Source organism: Schistocerca gregaria, chromosome 7 (genome assembly GCF_023897955.1).
Source record: "Schistocerca gregaria isolate iqSchGreg1 chromosome 7, iqSchGreg1.2, whole genome shotgun sequence".
Taxonomy (NCBI): domain Eukaryota; kingdom Metazoa; phylum Arthropoda; class Insecta; order Orthoptera; family Acrididae; genus Schistocerca; species Schistocerca gregaria.
In genome coordinates this window covers 282,484,960-282,508,317 of record NC_064926.1, presented here as the reverse complement: position 1 = coordinate 282,508,317, position 23,358 = coordinate 282,484,960, and positions in this window count along the sequence as shown.

Sequence of the window (23,358 nt, the reverse complement as noted above, 5' to 3'; positions counted from 1 at the left end):
TTTTGGTAGGGAAGTAGGTTTCATGCATCCCGTTATTAATCGATATGTTTTATTAAGACACATAATGAACTTCCTTGCCTGGGTTGATCTGGACCATACTGGGCAGGCATATTCGGCTGTAGAGAAGCACAAGACTTGAGCGGTGGTTCTTAATATGGGAGGTTTAACACCCCATCTGCTGTTAGCTAGTTTCCGCAGAATATTATTTCTGGCAGTTACCTTTTGTCGCGGCTTTTCGCAATGGAACCTCTATGTCAGAGATCTATCGAGCACCACGACGAGGTAAGTTGGTTTGTCGGTATTCTCCAGTGTGGTATTACTCCAAGAGACCTTAAGTTTTACAGTTAGCTTGCCAGGACCGAAGGTGGACGGCACTGACTTTTGTTTCGGATAGGTTTGGCTAAGAAAGTCGTTTTTATAATACTCTTTCTCCAGCTCCTTTTCTACATCTTCAAAGGTCCTCCCCTGTGCTGTAATGGCTAGGTCATCGGCATACAGAAAATGTTTCGTATGCTGATGCATCGGTTGGTCGTTGGTGTACAGACAAAAAAGGGAGGGGGCCAAAGCGCATTCTTGGGTCAGACCGTTTTTCTGGTTTCTCTATCTGCTCTTTTTCCCATTGAGGACAACATAAAATTGTCTATTTTGTAACAGGGACTAAATAATCTTAACAAACTGATAGTCTCTTTGTCCAGAGCTTCTGGAGAAGCAGCCTGTGATTAATTGTATCATATGAATAGCTAAGGTCGACCAGGTCTAGCCCTGTTGTCTTCTTATTTTCGTATCCTTCCTTTTTGTGTTCTGTTAAGTACATAATTTTCCAGGTCTATAACCAGCTTTTTGAGGAATAAGTTTCATCAGAATAGTGTCTGCCATACGATTTAAAATAAATATCTCATTCAGTTTGTAGGGATGACACAGGAGAGCTATTGGGCGATAGTTATTTGATGAATCAGGTGCCTTCACGGGTTCAAGAGTGCCACTATCCTTTCCTCCCTCCACATCATTGGGATCATACATGTTTTGCGACATTAATTGAAAAGTCGTAGGAGACAGTGAAACGTCCCCTTAGAACAATTGTACAAGACTGTGCTTAAACTGAAACACAATATTTTTGGCTCAACGCAATCTGACTTCCAAAAATCCCTACAAAAGAATGGCCCTGACTAACCTTAACCTATACGTTTCACAAGTCACTTACCTCACAAAAATCTTCGTTACTCAAGCTACTGCAATACAGCGAGCGCCACTACTGCCAGCTAAATAAAAGATTCGAACTACTGCAGGCACTAACTACTGATAGGCATAGTTAGCAAATGAAAGATTTTAATACAGAACAAACAATGTATTTACCTTATTAGTCATAATATATATATTTCAGTTCATGACACCAATTCTTACAAATTTCAAAACTCCGCCATCTCTCTCCCCACGTCCACCACTGCTGGCGGCTCACCTCCAACTGAGCAACGCTACGCGCTGTTAGCATCCAGCTGCCCAACACTACAATGGCGAGTATTACAACAATTCCAACCAGCCACCGACTGCACACAGCACAGCCAGTGATTTTTCATAATGAGCGCTATGTGGCGTTACCAATAAAAAAACCTAAACAGCCTACTTACAACAGTTATTTGTGCCCGATCCAAAGCGTTTGATCTGCTCCGTGCACATGTCATACACTCCAGCTGTTTTGCCGCTTTCATGTTGCTTCCACCCTCGTTGATTTTCTTCATTGCAAAGGGTGTTAAATACTTATTACTTTCTGATTCTAAAATCCTGTTAATTTTTACTTTCTGTTGTTTTGTATTAATCTTTCCATTCAGGAGCAGTTGATGAATGGTTCAAATGGCTCTAAGCATTATGGGACTTAACATCTGAGATCATCAGTCGCCTAGATTCAGAACTACTTAAACCTAACTAACCTAAGGAATCACACACATCCATGCCCGAGGCAGGATTCGAACCTGCGACCATAGCAGCAGCACGGTTCCGCACTTTAGTGCCTAGAACAGCTCGGCCACAGCGGCCGGCAGCAGTTGATGAGCCACTTGATTAGGTTTTACCGCGGCAGATTGTTTGGGACCATCTGGGTGTGCTTAAAGTTTTTAAATACTATTCCAGGCTATTTTGTTGCCATGTGTCATATCCATCCTCTTCAGGGTCTCCATCCATCTATTTTGCCGAACTTCACTTAGCATTTCCATCACAGGCGTACCCCACGCTATTGTTTCTTGCTTAAAGGGGTCCTTTGGTTATAATTCCTTGTACTTGGCTAGGAAATGCCTGGAGTCATGTGAGAGACCTGATAAAACCTATTGCCCGCTCACGGCATCCAACTTGTGGTGTAACACACTAACTGACTAGTAAATCACTGTTCACTTCAGGGACACAACAGCTCACTTCAAGAAAACATAACAACACTGTACGTAACAACTACACAGGCTGAATGGCACAAACAAGCGTCGGTGAGGAAGCTTTTTCAAAATACGATATCCAGTAAACGACTAGCACTAAAATCCTGCAACGAACACTACTGACATTCTAATTTAACCTACTTTTAATTTGTTAGAGTCAGTACGCATTGTTCCATTTAAAAATGTGCCTTTACACAAAAGTATAGTGTCTAAGTATTGTTACAGTCTGATTACGGGCTAGCAATACGAGTCCACTACTACAGTCCATCCTGTGAAAACTACAAATCCTTAGCACTTTAAATTTCCACAATACTTGTGGTGCAAGTTTTACACTATTCACCCTGTATAGAGATGTAATCTACCATTGTCTCGACATGGAACCGTATATCAGATAACTGGAATATTCTGAGGTATTGTTGCTCCATACAAGCACAAGCAGTTACATTCGGAACTACATACGTTCGAAGATGATAGGCTTTGATCGCAACTAGCCATTTGTGCAAATCCATATGCAACACAACCGGTAAAAGAAATCAATATTTAAAATTTTTTGAGAAGAAATGCTTCACAAATTGCAGTTATTACAGGAGGAGTACCTTTAGAAACGGCATTCAATAACGAAACTGAATTTTATAAGTTCAAATGAACTTATGGCGTAGTTGAATTAATAAGACCTGATGAGAGCGTTAGATGATTAATAAAGTGAGGGAATATAACTGTACTATTAAAAAGAAAAGGCTTAGTTGATGAACTATGTGTGAGATCTTGAGAAGCTTGTGAGAGAGCATAAGCCGGCGTTGACGACCTATCGCTTCCGGGCACTGTGCTCCAGATCGAGCCATTCGAGTACTATTCAGGGAGACAATCAAAGGTTAAGTGGATTCTACAGCACCCTCCCGTATTCCTTTTGTAATATTAGTAATTTTCGCCTCATAAAGATTAATATAAAATAACAATTCTTTCTCTTTCCGCCGCGCAAGTGCAACACTACACTTTGAAGTTCCTGAAAACTGTCAGCCAGTAGCAACATGACGCTTCGCGTAGCCATAAGTTAACACCCCATACATCATTCTACCATTAGAGTCCTTAAGGGAGCGTTAAGCAACGATTGGCTAGGGGAGTGTCTGTATTGTTTGGGGGAGGAGACCAGACAGTGGGGTAAGCGGTCTCACCGGATTAGGGAAGGGCGGGGAAGGATGTCGGCCGTGTCCTTTCAAAGGAACCATCCCGGCATTTGCCTGGAACGATTTAGGAAAAGTCACAAAAAAAACCTGAATCAGGATGGCCGAACGCTGCTTGAACCGTCGTCCAGTGTGCTAACCACTACGCCACCTCCCTCGCTAAGAGTCACTAAAGGGGGAGGTTCTATGGACCTAGAGTACATCCGCGAGGCTTGAGTGGTCCCTTTAGTTCATCAGGTTTCTCGTTTAGGCTAAGGTTCAGATGTAGAGACCATTTTTCATGGGAGATGTTGCATGAGTGTGATCGATCCACCAGAATTTGTGTGACTCAAGCACAATTTGTTTATTGTTTGTATGAGCCAATTACGTGCAGTTTCAAATGGTTTTAGATTTATTTTAATATTTGACTTAGATTTTTCTACGTTACAATAGACGTGATTTTTGCTCTTCTTGGTCTACTGGAATACTAGCAACTATGCATGATGAAATAAATAAACAAATTAATAAGCAATTACCTAATAATGTGGAGGTGACGTTGCCAGTTTCACAATTCGTATTGGTACGAAAAGCAGCATGAATAATTATGTCATTTTCGATCAATAAAGCGTGACCTCAGCCAATTTCTCCCTTCATCTGAGAAGTGATAACTTTTTTTAAGTGCCGCTTTTGATATTTGCTAATTCAATTTTCAAGCACATCCACTCTATCAGACTTCACGAAGACAATGTCACAAGACCAGAGCCTGGAGACAAAAAATAACAGCTATAACAGCTACGCAATAGACGTTCGTGGTGCTGCCTGTCATCCGCTACGGCGAGCGATGGTGGAACTCCAACTTACTTCAATCATGTCACCACTGTGCGTGCGACACGCATGGGCAAAAAAGCTTATGGCTAGTGAGGAGCTCAAAAAGAATTATGTAGAACTTCTGAGATCGATAATGCCCTAAGGGATCTTCTTGTGAACATTAGGCAGAAAAATTAACTTTGTTTTGAATATTTCAGCTAAAAAAGATGAAACTTAACACTTTCCATGAGTAAGTCATCTATTGCAGGATTGTCATTGTTCACAGCTAAATCTCTTTCTTGAATTTACTTACAACATTATTTGAAGTTAGATTATATTTCATTTTGACTTTCTTGCTAAGAACTACAAACTCTAATACAAATGAAGTGAACAAAAAATTATGTTGCTAAGAAATAGATTTGTACAGCATTCAGCCAGGATGACATTTGTTTCATTTTAATAGAACGTTATTGACAATTCGTCAAAATGGCTCTGAGCACTATGCGACTAGTTGAGGTCATGAGTCCCCTTGAACTTAGAACTACTTAAACCTAACTAAGCTAAGGACATCACACACATCCATGCCCGAGGCAGGATTCGAACCTGTGACCGAAGCGTTAGCGCGGTTCCAGACTGAAGCGCCTAGAACCGCTCGGCCACTCTGGCCTGCTGGATTCTTCACTTTCATTATAAGTTTTCTACTTACATATCGCTAAAATATTTTAGAAGCTGCTCCTATTGATTGCTGGGAAGAGTTTAGTTCCCGTGATTGATACACATTTTTTCCCACTGTCAACTTATTTCGAGTGGATGTAATATTAATGAGATACATTCTCTTTCTGTAACAATATTATTACGTCGATAATATACAATTGCTAACACCACTTTAAACATCATTGTTGGTGACTTTCAGTGCAACTATTTGTCTGGCGCATTTCAAAACCTTCACAGTGAAGAAAGCGTCACTGAAACTTGCTTCTTCAGGTTGAAGATGGGGTCACATTAAGTACTGCTTTATTCATAACAACCAAATGTGGCACTTTAAGAGCTCAAAATGTCAGTAAGAAACACATGGACAAAATAAGCTATTCTGATTGATTTTTTCTGGCGACCAACATCGCTGAATACATCAGTATCACTGTAATTTCCTTAAACGAATACCTATCACTGATACGTGAATGACTGTTAAAGGGTTCTTAATTATAGTATTGATATTCGGAATGAGTAGAATTGTAAGTACAAATACCCTCCGCTACAATACTGCTAACGCAGTTCGGAAACCACGATTACTGTTCTAACTCTTGGAAGCCCTGGAACACTCATCTGGCATTAGCTTTGGCTTATGCGACGGCTGAAAACATGATCACAATGCTCTTGAAATTTTAATTACAGTTTTCTATTTTTATTTTTCCCGCTCCAAACGAAATTGGTAGCTGGCGAAATGATGTTCCTGTGCAATAATATGTATAGAAAAAAGTATCATCCACAATATTTATTTGTTGTTTTTTAAGTTGGAAAATGTAATCTACAGCAATTACTTAAAACAGTTTCGATGATAACTATCGTATGATTATAATAAAACTGCAGCTACTTACAGGTTCCAATGTTGGATGTAATTATCCTACAGTAGAGAAATTTGGTAGATATCCTAACGCGTTAATTCGGAATCGATTTACTCTGGAAGAAAAAAATCATTAGTTCCAATTTTAGCCACTGGATGCATATCTGCCCCTGTAAATGCAAGAAAGACGCACGGAAAAGTTCCCATATGTAATAGATTAGAAACGGAATGTGGACACGAATGGACAAACAAGTGAGAAAGGTTTAAGATTGATATTATTGTTAACTGACTGTTACACACTTAGTTCAAAATGAGCGCTGGAGACGTCAACGACATGTTGTACAGAGCAAGATTTGTACCTGGTGGTCGAAATTAAAAGTAGTTTCTTTCCAGCCGAAATCCGTTCTGCATTAACACATTATCGTATCTACCAAGTTTCCCTGGCATACCATAATTATAACCCGCAGTGGACCACCATGACTAGCTGCTCTTTAAATGTAACCACCTTCTACTATCCAGTATGAAATTTCCATTCTGCAGTGGAGTGTGCGCTGATATGAAACTTCTTGGCAGGTTAACATTGTGTGGCCGACCGAGACTCTCTCGGGACCGACGCCTTACGCTGGCAAGTGCTCTGGCAACTTTTTTTTTTTTTTTTTGAGTGATCTAATTTTGATCGTTATTGTTCATTATATTTGTTCTCGGTGAACGTGCCATGACGTTTTTTCATCGTTGATCCATTAACTCAGTTTCGTTTATTACAAAATACTGCTAACCCTCTGATTGAACACGCTGAGCTACCGTGCCGAAGCCAACTGAGCTACCCAAACACGACTCACGACCCGTCCTCACAGCGTTACGTACCTGTCCTCATACCTTCCAAACAAGAGGTAGACCACTTGCCTGCCGAAAGACAAAGGTCCTGAGTTCGAGTGTGGTTCCGGCACGAAGTTTTAATCTGCCAGGAAGTTTCACTTGGTAGGTTAATATTATTAATTTATTAAATATGTGCAAGTTTATTTACACATACTGACATACAGAAACGCTTTATTATTACTGACATACATTTACACAATATACGCTGCGGTAGTCTGGTTCAAAAGAACGAACTGTAAGAGAATAGAAAAAAATAATACTAGTAATGCAACATATGCAGAACCAAGTTTATTTTGACCAAAAATATAGCTCAACTTAATTTGACTATCGCACTTTGATGTCAGATAAAAAAAAAAAAAAAAAAAAAAACACAGTCGTTCTCACCCACGAATACTGGGTGTGAAATGTAGTGGACATAGCTTTCATTCCTGGCACCAACAATGGCATCAAGTCAAACTGAGCTTGGAAGACGAATACAGGTACGTTATTCCATGCCGCTATAGATCTATGCCAGAATTCATTAAAGACAGTACGTGGTGAGGGATGATGGCACAATCTGTCGGGAACCCATGAATATAGATTCCCAGTGTATGAGGATTTAGAGAACATGTTACCCAGGGTAGCACTCGAACATCCTTTGTATAAACATACATCAGGACAGTACATACACATGCCGTTTACTTGAAAAATAAAGTCGAGAATCCTGGAGGTCGTTTTTCTATTACAAAAATCGCGGGTTTACCCTCTATTTTAGTGAGTTGAATTCTGGCTGGTATCGACCAAATATCCAAGGGTATCCTCCAGAATAATGAATGTGGAAGCTTATAACAGTTAAATGAGATATGAATTATAATTATTCTGATTTATTCCAATAAAACATTGGTTAAGCTAATGACAGTCTGTGGAAACATTAATCTTATTACAACAAAATCATAGATAAACAAGTGGCAACATGTGGCATTATTAATGTAATAAAACTTGGTATTTCTGAAGTAGTTTAATAATTGTGGGAGTAAATTAAATACAGTCATTAATGATTGTTATAATGTTAATTGAAAAAAAGATAGTACTACAGAAGGGAAGCTTTCAGACCTGTGGTCAAAGTTGAAAGCAACCTTTGCGTGGCCCTAAGATTCAAGTATTTAGAGTAGAGCTTGAAGTAATTATTTAATAAATATTTAATACATGTCGTCTGGTGCTTGCAGCTCGATGTCACTATGATAATATGATAGAATTGGTGACTGAAGTGGCTGCGGAATCGATCACTAGAGGAACTGATGTCCCTGAGAACGCCTGAGTTGAGATCAGCCCGACAATTTTCTACGTGCCGAGTGCATCAGCTCAGGTGGCTCAGCAGCCAGCGGCTTCTCTTTGCATGGAGATCTGTTAGATGGGGCACATGAATATCGTTTTCAGTGTTGAAGCTGAAGTCGAACTCCGATTTGTGATGGAGTTTTAATTAGAAAGAAACCTAGCTCCGCCGCATTTCGAGTTTCCCATGAATTTTCATTGGCCTGGCTTTGTATCTCCCTAGCTCCAACCAACCAAACTGTTTCTAACATAACACAAGTTCCCTTCCTTCAGCTGGTTAATCAAAAATTTTCGCCCTACCATCCTTAAACAAAACAGTCGGGTCAATCTTTTTCAGTCTCTCTCTCCAACAATCATATCTTCTGCAACGTCATCATCCAGTGCCTCATTGTAACTTACAATTTATTTTTATGAGACAATGCTGGTGGGCTTTCCATTATGCAAATAATCATCTTTTGCAAAGTCAAAAGTTTCCGCGATGTTCCACATTTACAAAGGTCCTGGACTGCGTATCTTAGAGATGTTTATCTACTTTTCAAGGATTTCAGGAGAAATGACCAGATTTCTGCATTTCGAGTGCAATGTCATCCTCTGCTAAAAAGGGCGATCATTCCCATCCAATTCCCAGGTAATAAATATTTAAACCAGGAGTTCGCTCCACTGGAGATGCTATCTGTGACTCTGCACAAACCCAGAAATCCTGTGCTTGTGCTACAAGGCAATAGTCATTGGCCGGTAGGTCACCTACCCTCAGCTTTTCACTGACGCCTTCTGAGAATTGGTGCTCAGTATGGCTGACTTCCACAGGGCATGCAAAATAGTGATTAATGCTAAATGAATAGTAAGGCTACATTAGTTATTTACTGACGATCACTAATAATTCTGTATACCCTATTCTTCAGTGTTAATTACGTATTCCAGTGAAACGGTATTTGTATGCACTACATTTCCAGCAAAACAGTCCCATAACAGATTGACCTCGACGACAGCGAAGAGCCACCAGCCTTAAGACATCAGGCAAGTAACACCTAATGTCCAAATTATAAACTGTGGGACCAGAGGTGATCGAGTTGTGTACCACTTAAGGCAATCTGTCTGTATGGCGATGACGAACGCAATCTGGCGTCTTTGTTCTCGTCGGAGCTTCCACACACGAACACATATATCATTACATTGTACTGAGGACTGGTAAACACCTGAAAAGATCTTGTCATGGCATTCCAACGTCCAGTGACGTCACTGGGTGCCACGATCACTGCACCTCCCTGCTGTCGCGTCCAGCGAAGCCGCAATAATGGTCACCAACCTGTCAGTTCGTCGTTATGCAGACGTCGCTGCTCTGGCAGTATGAGAGCGTGTCTTCCTGAAAATAAAACCATTTATAGAATCACTCTGCATGACGTGGCTGCACAATGCAGCATGCCTAAGCGATCAATGTGTAACGGATCAGAGGCTAGTCATGTGTGATTGCTGCGATCTTTGTGACGTCCGGTGGCATTTGTTACGTCATATACAAAACATTACATATATGTTATATGTTATATGTATTTTTAATTTTAATTTTTCAGCATGATTCTTTCTCTCAGGGATATTGTCATTTTGTTATCACTTTTACTTACGTGCATAAGTAAATATGAAACGGGTTCTTGAAGGGCCTCAGTTATTCATGTACCAACTTTAGATTTTGAACGTGATGACTAAAATATAGTTGCCGTTAATGTAATTTTGTTAATTTCTATTTGTTGACTGCAAAGCAAGGCTTGAGAGAATTTCGATTGTTGCCGTGGAGTGGCCAAGATAAAACTTACTGAACTCATGGAATCTGTATAGTTTAAAAACATGAAATTTAACGTAAATTAATTATTTGTTGCAATTTGAAAAGGTTCTTAAAACGTAATCTTTCGCATTTACAGTTACTGTTAAACTGAAAAATAAATTAATTTTTCAGCGCGTAGTGGCCGACCAGAGGCTGCATAGGAAGATGAGCTTCTCGCAGCGCAAATTACTGAAAAAATGCTTATTAAAAATAATTAGGCACTGCGAGCATTTGAGGTGACAACTATTACAAAGAAATTCATTTTGTAATAATAATAAGTTTATTTTAGCAATAAATACGAATAACTTACATAAAATATGTGTAACCGCTCAATGGCTGCCTTCCGTATAGCGAAACGAAACAGTATGTGTACCAGAAAATACGCCCTTCCTCCTCGGCCGTACAATCTCGTTTCTTTTGATCCTTTTTTATTTTCATAGACATTAAGTAAAGATGCTACTCTTTAATTATCGCTGCATATCAGTTGTTTCAAGAACATTAACTATATCCTTTACACTAATTATATTCATAAAATACTTAAAACGGGTTTACAGCCGATTAAGATGTCAAATCTTGCATGACACTCATTATAGTCCTCCTGAAGACATACGCTGCATATTCTCGTAACAGTCGTGGAATCCTGACCAAAGCGAGTGGAAATATCGCTGAACGATAAAACTGCAGTCTGGATAGGAACACGATCCCGCTGCTGTCGAACTGCAACGTGTGGTAGTAGGGGTTTGTCCCTCCTCCTTGCGTGAGGCATGACTCCATTTTCTCATGAGCGCCGAACATTCAAGCCATTTCAAGTTGATACGTGGCGCTGATAGCGCCAGTCGCTTGTCTGTATTCACTTGAGATCTCCGCGATCGCCTCTGTATTGCGTGACCGCTGTTTTCCTCTTTGGTCACTTTTCGACTAGTTAAGCGCACGTCACTGTGGGGAGAGGGCTGGGTTTGGTTGGCTGGTTGGCGCTCCGGTGTGCGATCTGGTTGTCGGCGGTCGCTCTTTGCTCATGCTCCGCCTCTTTCTGTCACGTGGGCAGTGGGGCTGCGCACGGAGACGTGCGTGCGGCCGGCGAGTGTGTACGGCGTCTAGAGAGAGGGCGATGATCTCGTCTGTGCTGTTAAACGACGCGAGAGAATGTGAAAAGTTTATGAGTAATGTGTTACTGTTACCAGAAGAAGATAATCGTGGATTTGTAAAGTTTCAACAATACTCTGGATACTGCCCAGTTGCTGTGTGGTTTTATGTTGTTGATTCAGTAGTATAACCAGCGGTTCACGTTGTCCGTTGTAGCTGGTCGTATAAGTTTGGTACGACGCCTTGGCGAAGGTAAGTTTGAATTGTAACCGATAGCGCGGGCGCTGTGTTTATAAGCAGACTCCATTTCTTCGGCGAATTTGATTATTTTGTTATTTGTTACTAGTGACACCGAGGTGTCCGTCTTTCCTACTTCACCGTTCTTTCCAACTTTCATTTAGATTCGATCTCAGTTGTAGTTTCCGGCCACCTCTGATGTGCCATAACTTATCACTGACATTTTGTAATACCTGAAAGATACCTTTCATTGAACTGGGTTTTTAATAACTTATTCAGAGAGAGATATTGTGAGTTATTTCTGCTGTTATGTCTTAAAAGGTGTCCTGCTTCTGTGGGAGTTTTCCTCGGTAAACTATTTATTGTTTGTATGGTTCTTAATACACAGAGTGAGGCGAAATTCGCGAACTCGGGCTTTGCACGCAACTCCTCACATGCCAGTGTTAAAAAAATGTCTGTCACAAAATTTCGTCCGGCGAGTAAACCTGGAAGGAAAAGGACGTTAAGGAGTGGCAATCTGGTGACACTGTAATCACATGTATGGTAACTACCAGTGTCATCACACAATCCTTGTGCTGTACAGTTCGTGCAGTGCATAGAGTTTTGGGTTAGCATGCTGCAGGTCGATGGTTCGATCCTGGATTGAGGCCCATCTTGTTTGTTTGGTAAATGTCGTTCAGGTGGTACGGTATCTGGCATCTTAATCGTCAACAGCGATTGCAACGGGTCCTTTAGAAAACGCTTGCACTTACATACTACAATTGCAGAAATGTAAGATTGGTCAGCTTTGAAAGAAACCCTTTTAATTTCATGTAATTTTGCAGTTATTCATCCACTAGATGAGAAACTTGCTTTCTTTGTATCCTCCTCCAATGTTCCCAGAGATTAGTATCAATTATTATTCCTGCCTCGTTCAGGTCAATACATTTCATTAGGGCCTTACATTACCAATAGGACTACCAAAGTGCTTTCGTAATAATGTCCAGATTTGGTTACTATTTGTATGTGTTATCACCATGGGCCCATGCCTTTCAGCACTGAGTCTGTTAACTGCATGCTGTTTAGTACGTATTTCAGTGTACTGTTATTATTATTCTATCGATTGTGGAAACATCACGTCTATTACCGTTATGGACACAGTGTAGTTCGAAACAGAACATTTCACAATTAGCGACATCGGTATGAATCATACAGATCAATTTGTCAGAAGGGTAATGTGCACTACATGGAACAGATGCATTTTAGCAGCTCGAAATTGATATTGTTTTTGTAGCTATTCTGTCCTATGACAGGTTATTTTCTTGAACTGTCTATTTCTTATTTGTCTCACCATGTATTTTTTACGTTCAGAGTTACAAAATGTTGTAAATTTAGGACACATGTGACCTACGAAACGGTTTATATTACAGTATGAAATGTCAGAATAAAATTAGCAAATTAAAAAAAAATTCGCGTTAACCAAGCATGCAGGAGATGCCCTCGTGCATGATAACCCAAAACTCTATCGCACTGCACCAACTGTGCAACATAACAAATATGTGATTGCAAAGTTAGTTACCATACATGTGGCTACAGTGTTGCCAGATTACTACTCTTTAACGTCCATTTTCTGTCGGATACACACGCCGGACGAAATTTTGCGGCAGACACTTTTTTTTTATTGCTGGCATGTAAGGAGTCGCTCTGCGAAGCCCGTATATGTAAATTGCTTTTAAAACTTATTTATTGTTTGGGGTGGGCTTTGACACCCGTAGACATTTTGTCTGTTTCGTAATGCTTCAAATTCTGGGGCAGTTATGTATATTATTCTGTGGTATTGTTAAATAAAATCTGTTGGAAATTACAAGCCAGAATTTCTGTTTCATTGGTAATTATTGCCTTTTCTTTGTTGAGATGAATATCTTTGGGCGTGTGTCCCACGTTTCACAAGTAATACAGTTTTACATAAAATTCCCATTGAGCAACACGATGCCTCGTCCCTGAAGGTCAGTTTACGGTGGCACTGATCAATCTTAAGTAAACAGAGTTGAACTACAAAGGGCGTTCAAAAAGTTTTGCACAGTCATCTCCATTTGTTTTATTTTTTGCACGAGGATAATGAATTTTTTTGTGAACATGCTTGGAACATTTAGCTATAAGTTGGTGTGCAAAAGCAGTTTCTTTCATTTACAGGTGAGCTGTAATTGACCGTAAAGTAGATGTCACGTTGGGACAACGGTCGGTGATCGAGTTATTCTTCAAGACCAGCAATGACTCCGCCACATCGGTTCATAGGAAGTTTCTCCCTGTTAATGGGGAGGACACAGTGGATCGCAGTAGTATCCAGCGGTAATTGCAGAGGATTACAGAAAGTGATTTCTCTCTGCTGGACAATCCACGATGCGATAGGCCATCGACGGCAGTGAGTGATTTGAACAAGGAGAAATTTTATAACATTAACGACAGATATGGGGTAACTGAATAAACGGCCGGCGAGCGTTCTAAAAACTTTAGAATTACAGGTTTTATATGACATTAGTAACTATTTTGAGGCATCATAAGCTTACGTTAGAACAGGCCTCCACGGTTACCAGACTTACATACATAAAGAGCTATTTGACGCAATGGTCGACGAAAACATCAGGTTAAACTAATATTAAAGGCCGTGTCTAGACTGTGTTGCTTAGATTTATTTAAGCCAGATTTAGAAGAAATCAGTGCCATTAAATCACATCCAAATAAAGTGTAAAAAGACGAAAACAAGACCAACTGCTTCACAGGTTACAGGAAAGGATACAGCAGCAATAGCCGACCAAATATACAGACACAATCAACTAAACCCGGTGGGCAGCAACATGAAATAAACAAACCACAAGACAATTATTACACAAGCGGCTAGTTGAAAAAACAGAAAATAACAAATGGTGCTGACTTACTAGTATCAGCTGTCTAGCTGATTTCCAAAGTAGATGCCTTTTCCACAGATGTATGAGTAATTTAGGAAATTATTTGGTGAGTGTCACATGACAACCATAGCATACAGTGAGGCCCCTTTCTAGGTTTTTTCCTGATAAATATGGCATACAATAATGGCTAATCTGTCCTGTAATACACACGTATAATCAGAATTATATGCTAGTCTGATAAAACATAAAACATCCGGGCACTAAACAAGTTTAACAATTACTGAAAGCGTTAAACACTGTTCTGATTAAAGACCAAAACAACCAATGAATTAAAGAAGGTTGCTGAACATTAAACTGGTGATATGACAAGACAGGTAGCTTACAGTTAAATTGAACAAGAAGTGCATTAAACACAATTTTTTTAAAATACAAGACACCAATGAATTAAGGAAGGCTGGTGAGCAGTGAATGCGTTATACACGAGATAGGTAACTTACAGTATAATTTGACATAAAGTGCAGCTTCAGACACAAAGAGCCTGGCCACGTTACTTAGTAACCTGGCGAGGCGACACCAAAATGAAAATATAAGCCACGTTCGCCACAAATTGCGAATACTTGTCCAGAAAGTCAGCCAACCACAGTCTGGTAGCAAAATACAGGGTGAGGCAAATAAAAGTGGCCCGAATGAGTTCATATGACTGGACGTGAATTCATGGAAGCATTAACGGAGGAAGAAATGTCCTACAGGTGCTTCCAACACGATGGAGCAGTTGCCTGTACAGCTTGCATAACCTTGAAGAACATTTGCGCAGTATTCACGCCTGACAGAGTTGTTAGCAGACATCACTCTGATTGCGGCCTAGATTACTTCGTGTGGGAAGCCTTTAAGTCTAAGGTGTATCGCAGCAACCCTCGTACTCTTCAAGAACTGCAGCAGAACATTTCGGACGAGATTACAGCAATTCCTGCAGTCCTGACAATATCCGTCTTGCTCTGCTGTCTGTAGGTTTTCTATTATATGGAAACACTTTGTTCTAGGTTTACAATGGTTCACTAAACCTTAACTAACAAAACTTTTTCGTCTGTTTTAATAATTGTTACACATTTTTGTGACTGCACTAGCGTACTAATGTGTAGGAGTAGCTACAATCCGAGGAATAAAATTGTTACCCTTACGGTATGATTCCGAGTAAATCTGGTAGGATGCCAATTGAAAAAAAAGTATCTCTAAAGCACAAAACGGAGCAATCAAGCAAGAAAAAAAAATGGGATCCCTAAGTTAAACGAAAATCGCTTTGTAATTGTATATGTAATTACGAATTTTATATATATAGTTTCTACTGTGTTCGGGAACATTTGTGAGCTGTACACGTAGCACGCTTGGGTAGTTCGAAAAGGCTTATGACCTCACTCAAGGAAAGAACCAGCTAAAAGTAAGAATAAAGCAGATAATGCAAATAACACAACCTAGAGCGATGGTTAGTAACAACGCTTGTAAATGGGTAGCGGCTGCCGATCATAACATACTGTGTCTACTGTACGTACAGTCTATAGACGGATGTACTCGTAATTACAGATCATTCTGTACGTTCACGAGTAATACTCAGTAGTTGTTTAACGTAGAAAGATTTAAAGGTAAAGGGAAGGTTTCAGTTTTGTGTGAGTATTGCGCAGAATTAAAGTACTGCTACACAGGAAACCATGTACAATACCCGTTGATTATTAGTGATGGAAAACCGTAAGAGTTCTCGGGAGAGCTCTTATCGTTGTTGGCTGCTGGTTGATAAGAAATTAATCTGATTTGGAGATAGGAAGGAATTTTATGTTGTAGTGGTGGTCGAGAATCACAGTTATGTGAAAATAAGAAAACCGCCGAGAAGCTGGAATATATTTTTGTTTACGACAGCTACTGTCATCTTCTCGTCGAAGTAATCAAACCTTACTGGCTTGCTAGGGTGAGCTATTGTCGCGGTGGTCTAGCGGTTCTAGGCGCTCAATCCGGAACACGCGCGACTGCTATGGTCGCAGGTTCGAATCCTGACTCGATCATGGATGTGTGTGATGTCCTTAGGTTAGTTAGGTTTAAGTAGTTCTAGGTTCTAGGGGACTGATGACCTCAGATGTTAAGTCCCATAGTGCTCATACCCATTTTTTATTGTCGTCTCGTGCCGTGAAGCATTAGGCATTATATGCTTGCAAATGTTTTCTGGAACGCTTATAGCTTCGAATTATATGCTAGCAAGTCAGTAGTACTTGATTTCTTTTGTTATTGAGTGCACTGAAGAACCCATATATATTTTTATTGTTATAGTTCACATATGCTTGTATGTAGTCATCGACCACAGTCGGTTCCGTTAAATGAAATATGTAATTTTATTCATTTTGTCAGACCTCATAATGGTCTATGCCAAACCTAGATGTATGTGTACTACAAAATAAAAATACATTCGATTTACACTAAATTCAAAGATAGCTGCTTTTACTTAGCCCTCTGTCTTCATTTGGCTCAATTAGAATTGTCTCCGTTAAGATAAGCGACCTACACTGAAGACCCAAATATATTGGTATACCTGCCTAATATTGTGTAGGGCCCTCGCGAACACCCAGAAGTGCCACAACACGACGAGGTATGGAATCGACTAATGTCTGAAGTAGTGCCGAAGGGAACTGACACCATGAATCCTGCAGGGCAGTCCATAAATCCGTAAGAGGACGAGGGGGTGGAGATGTCTTCTGAAATGTACGTTGCAAGGCATCCCAGATAAGTTCAACAATGTTCATGTCTGGGGAGTTTGGTGGCCAGTGGCAGTGTTTAAACTCAGAAGGGTGTTCTTGGAGCTAGTCTGTAGCAATTATGGAAGTGCGGGGTGTCGCTTTGTCCTGCTGGATTTGTTCAAGTCCGTCGGAATGCACAACGGACATGAATGGATGCAGGGGATCAGACAGACTGCTTGCGTACGTGTCAGCAAAGTCGTATCTAGACGTATCAGGGACCCCGTATCACTCGAACTGTACACGTCCCACACCATTACAGAGCTTCCACCAGCTTGAACAGTCCTCTGCTGATATGCAGGGTCCATGGATTCATGGCGTTGTCTCCAGAGCTGTACTCGTCCATCCGCTCGATACAATTTGAAACGAGACTCGTCCGAGCAGGCAAATTGTTTCCTGTCATCAACAGTCCAATGTCGGCATTGACGGCCTCAGGTGAGTTTTGTGTCGTGCAGCCATCGAGAATACACGAGTAGTTCTTCTGCTCCGAAAGCCCATATCGATGATGTTTCGTTGAATCGTTCGCACGCTTACATTTCTTGATGGTTCAGCATTGAAATCTGCAGTTATTTGCGAAAGGGTGGCACTTCTGTCTAGTTGAACGATTGTCTTGAGTCGTCGTCGGTTCCTTTCTTGCAGGACCTTTTTCCGGCAGCAGCAATGTCGGAGATTTGATGTTTTCCTGATTCCTGATATTCACAGTACACTCCCGAAGTGGTTGTACGGGAAAATCTTCACTTCCTCGCTAACTCGAAGATGCTGTGTCCTGTCCCTCGAGCGCCAGCTGTAACACCACATGGAGACTCATTTAATCTTGATAACCGGCCATTGCAGCAGCAGTAACGGATCTAACAACTGCGGCAAACACTTGGTGTCTTATATAGGCGTTGCCGACCGTAGCGCCGCATTCTGCCTGTTTACATATCTCTGTATTTGAATGCGCATTCCTGTACCAGTTTCTTTGGCACTTCAGTGTACATCTTATTAGATATGTAAAACATTTATACAGTTATACAGTCATGAAGTTATCTTTCAGCTAATAAATTTGTTTTTACTCTCTGATTAGTGTACTCTGCACTGATTTTTATGTGCGCTGCCAATCGCGCTATATGCTTGCGTACTATAACCTTTTTGGGAAACAGCATGGGTCCACGATTGATACAGCGACTGATGGTAAGCCTGTAGTATTGTGCGTTAACTATCAACAGGATACAGACGGAGTTTCAGTGGAAGAATCCTATGAGGCTGTAACATACCCAAGAAAGTTACGGCTTACGACACACCGACCGATTCTTGATAATTTCTCGGCAATCTGGGACCTTTACCAGAGAGGACTCGTAAGGAGGTAAAAGTCAGCGATGTGTGGTGCTTTTTGTTATAAGTTCGTTTAATAAGCGAGACGGCGTTGCGGAGTTGCTCATCAAACGCCACTGGTAGACGTTAGAAGAAAGGCGTTGGCTATAAAAGAGAGATATACTGTTGAAATTCTGAGAGGAGTCACGAGAACATATCCCTTCTAGCAAAGAAACCACGACTCGAAAATAAGGCAAATGAGAAATTGTCGGTAACGAAAAATGACAGTTGTGAAAGTAATCTCCTTCTTTGTATCGATGTAGACCCAAGCACGCCTCCCATACTTAAGCAGATTAAACCTGCCTGTTTCTCCTCCTCTTCCGTACCGGACTCCTTTACGGAGTTTCTCAGAAAAAAACTACAGGCCGCTCGCTGAAAGAGAGAAGACTACTGTCGTGGATGATATAACGTCGCTTACCAAAAGACATATTATGTAATAAAGAGCAAACATTGTGTGTCATGTTTTGTTCTTGTATATATGTACTTTTTTTTATTTAGACAATATCTGTGTCGGTGAGTACTGAAACCGCCACAGACGATACTTGTTAAATATCAAACAAAGATGAGGATAGGTGACTAGTATAAATAATAAATAAGGAACATCAATTTCTCTGTCGTCTTCTTGGACTTACGTGTGACGTTATATTGTACGCTAGCGTAGCATTCTTTTGTCAAGATTGAGAGAGGAACGCCATTAGACATATCCTCGGAAAGGTGTGTAATTAATTGATTTGTTTAAACGTTTTGAATAGAGTTACTTAGTGAAACCTTGCGTTATGATTTGTAATAAGCTTGCCTGGTATTTTATCCCATCCCCTTTATGACATTTTCAGTTATTTAAATATTATTCGTGGTGCAGAGCTGCGCTACGAACGAACAAGCCGCTGCCGCTGCGCGTTGAAACTGCATTAAATGAAATCTATCATACCGCAAAGAAGCGGGCAGGTAATAGTGAAGTAAAATTATTTCTTGCGGCTTTCGGAATTGCAGAGCAGAGCAGCAGATTTTATTATGTGTTTTACAGGTTGACGCGGGCTGCTGATAATATATTATTAAATATAATTTACGTCCATAACATAAAAGAAATCTTGCTGTTCGTAGTTCTGGTCTGGCAAACCTTATAGTAAAAACATCTTTTTCTATGACAATAGTCTCAAGTTCTCGTGTTAGTCGTGGTAATTATTGGTGTTTTACTGTTAACAAAAATCCACTGCAAAATTTTGATGTTGAACAATCATTGCGTACTGTAACATCAGTATTGATAACGAAATAATTTGCATTAACCTTTTCGATAACTATAAAGTAAGGAAGATATGTTGAACATTATAGTGAGTTACAGTAACGAAAAAATGTTCCTTTAGTAGAAAGCCAGATCCAGATAATAACATAATATATTTTATTTTTTTGAAAATTAATGATCCAAAGATAGTCACAGCACAGCATCACTAAAAGGTATTTCGGGTCTCTTTTCGTAGTAACATATTTTATTTCATACATTACTTGTTACGCGAGTAATAATAAAACAAAGCAAATAATAACAGAGCCAGCGAAACTGTCGCCCTAAAGCGTCGGGCCCGAATTTGCAGTGGCCACGAAAATAATAACTGTTTTTGTGTGTTTTCTTTCATTGTCTATTGTTATATACATGTATGTATTTAGTGATCAATGTATGTATGTGGCTTATGATTAATGCCATGTATTAATGAATGTATAAAAATTCTTTCATGAAAGAACGCACCACTGCAGGCGAGTCAGAGGAAACGATCCTGATAGTACCTGGAAACTGTAAAGACTACATAATCTGGGGACAGCCGAACCCTGAAATCAGATAAACTAAAGGTAAGACTACAGTGTAGTTGTCCTGTTTGTAGAAGCGTAACTCCAGTGAAGTGATCTCATATCGCTAGTGGTGTGCGTAGTTTGACGTTAGTATTTAGGACAGGGCAAAGTTGAGTGTAGATAGTAATTTTTAGTGTGCAATGTATTGTAGATAAATTATCATATTTTGTGTGCAAGTGGCAAAACTGTCAGATCCTGTGTTCGAGTATGTAGTTTATGAATATGGTTAAATTGCGTAGTCAACGTCCGAGCAATATGGATACTGAGGAACAGCCGTTAGTTAGTCCATGGAATTTAGAAACGGGTGCATTAAGCAGTACAAATACTCTCTTTGAGGATATACCATGCGAAAATGTGGGGGCAGGGGTAGAGGAAGTGGTGCCACCGCCCACCAGTGCTCAAGGAGATGTAGATAAAGAAATTGCACCACCCCCAGAAAAGCACGAACCAGAGAGTGGTAATCTGCCTGGTGGGTATTCACTTCAGGCGATATTAGAGCGCGTGCTGGATTACCAGTCAAAATTTGCGCAACAACAAGCTGAAAAGGACGAAAAAATTGAGATCTATCTTGCACAGCAGGCTGAGCGAGATCGCCAGCTAGCTGAGCGGGATCAGCAACTTGTGCAATCGTTAGAAATTTTGAAGAAAGAGATTACCTTTATGAAACAGAGTTATGAGTCAATACCTAAGACCGTGCAGGAGTTGACTGTACAGGTCTACAACCTGCAAGTAGCAAACACTATCATTGTAGACGAGATAGGTATCTTGGCCAACCGATTAGAAAAGCTAGAAATAGATTCCACACAGCTTGTAGAGCAGAAGTGGAACGAACAAGCGACTAAAATTGAAACCGAATTCAACTCATGGCTAGAAAAGAAGGAGAGAGAGAGATCGACAAAAATATTGATTCTAAGGTATAAGCAGACATGTCAGATAGAGATTCCGAATCGGTCAGTACCACAGTAAATAGTCAAGTACAGAACGACGTGCATACCATCAAACAAATACTCAGTGAGAATATTCCGCAGTGCCAAGTGAATATCACCAAACGGGTATCCGAATTGGAAAACGGTTTAGCACAGAGCCGCAAACATCTTGAACATGAAACTGTGTCGCCAACATCGGATGTTTTTGGCAACGCACAAACTTAAGCGCGACGCAACAATGGTGAATCTTTAGGCGATAATGCGCAGAGCTGTAGCTTCGGTTCCGAGCACACAGCCTATGTCCCAGGAGCAAACCAGTATAGTCCAAAAATATTGGTTGAAAAAAGCTTGATCAAAAATAGGCAGTTTCAAACGTTTACTACTGAACGGAAGTCAGTACACCCAGTAGTATTCATAAAAAGCTTTAAAAATATCTTTCCTAGTGTGTGGAACGAAGCACAGAAAATTCAATACGTAATGTCATACATTCAGGGTGATGCAGCGTTGAGGGCTACGGAAGTAGCAGACAGCTGCATGACGTATGAACAGTTCGAAAGGGCGTTTTCGTAGGAAGTACTGGTCGACTTGTATACAAGAGCGGCTAAGAAAGGAAGTATACAGTCCCGAACCTTACTCACCCCCTCTTCGGAATCTGAGACGGTATTTCGAGAATTATATAAACAAGATGTGGTGTCACCGCCAGATACCACACTTGCTAGGTGGTAGCCTTTAAATCGGCCGCGGTCCGGTAGTATACGTAGGACCCGCGTGTCGCCACTATCAATGATTGCAGACCGAGCGCCGCCACACGGCCGGTCTGGAGAGACTCACTAGCACTCGCCCCAGTTGTACAGCCGACTTTGCTAGCGATGGTTCACTGACAAATTACGCTCTCATTTGCCGAGACGATAGTTAGCATAGCCTTCAGCTACGATATTTGCGACGACTTAGCAAGGCGCCATGATCAGTTTCTATTGATATTGTAAATCATGTACCATCAAGAGCGACGTTCGTCATTAATGGATTAAAGTTAAGTATTCCACCAGCTACGTCCGTTATTCTCAATTGTAATTCCCTTGTCATGTTCCAGAACTCACGCCAGCCTGCGTGAGCTGAGACGCGTGCATTTCGGCCTCCTTTAGTTATACGGATTGGCTCTCCTGCCAACCACAACATTGGCGACGGGAGTAAAAGTGTTCGTATCTACATTCCCCTGATTTACTTGTGTAATGGCTTCGCCACAACCTCCAGATGTACTGTCCGAATTTTATCGCTTACAGAATCAGCAGACGCGGGCCTTACTGGATGCCCTTGGACAGCTCGTCCAGGGTCAACGTGCGATGCAAAATGATGCGGCAGCAGCCGCTTCACCGCTATCGCAGCCACAACACGCTGTTGCACCCACTTTTCGACCTTTTGATGCTGCACTGGAAAGCTGGACGGAGTGGTTACGCCAATTTGGATTCCATCTCGCTGCCTACAGAATTCAAGGTAACGAGCGGCAGCCTTTTTTTGTTGTCTTCAGTAGGGGTGACCACGTACCGTGTGATAGTCCAATTATTTCCCCGACGCGACGTAGCGACTCTGTCCTACGAAGAAATTTTGTCTGCATTAGATGCATATTTCAATGAATGAGTCAATGTAGTTGCGAAAAGGTATACCTTCTTTCGTACAAAACGTACGGCAGGACAGACTCATCGGGAGTGGGTTGCAACCTTGCAAGGACTTACTAGGGATTGTGCTTTTGAGTGTCAATGTGGACTCCCTTATTCAGATACTATGGTACGTGATGCAATTGCACAGAACGTTTCTGATGTTCGTATAAGGGAACAGATTTTGAAACTAGTAAATCCCTCCCTTCAACAAGTGATGGATATATTGGATCGGCAGGACACACTTGACTTTGCTCAGGAATCCTTCGAAACTTCGCCACCAGTGTCAGGTTCACCGGCCCGCCGGGCAAGCTGCACGGAGCAGTAAACAGCCATCGCGCCCGGCTCCCAGCCACGTGTGCCGCGTCAGCAAGCAAATGCAGTGATCAAATCATGCCCGCGGTGTGCTACTAAACATTCGCGTGAGAATTGCCCTTCACGTCAAGCTATTTGCTTTTATTGTAATAAAAAAGGACACGTTCAGAGTGTTTGCCAGAAAAAGCTCAGATAGGAAGCTCAAAATCGTTCCAGACCCTTTGCGTCGCGCCGGAATCGGAATCGAACCAAGGATACTCAGGCTCGCGAAACTTGGCCCAAGAAAATTCATGTAGTTCATTCCACTACGCCCAGTGCCACTCTCTCTAACAGTCGACATCGCCGG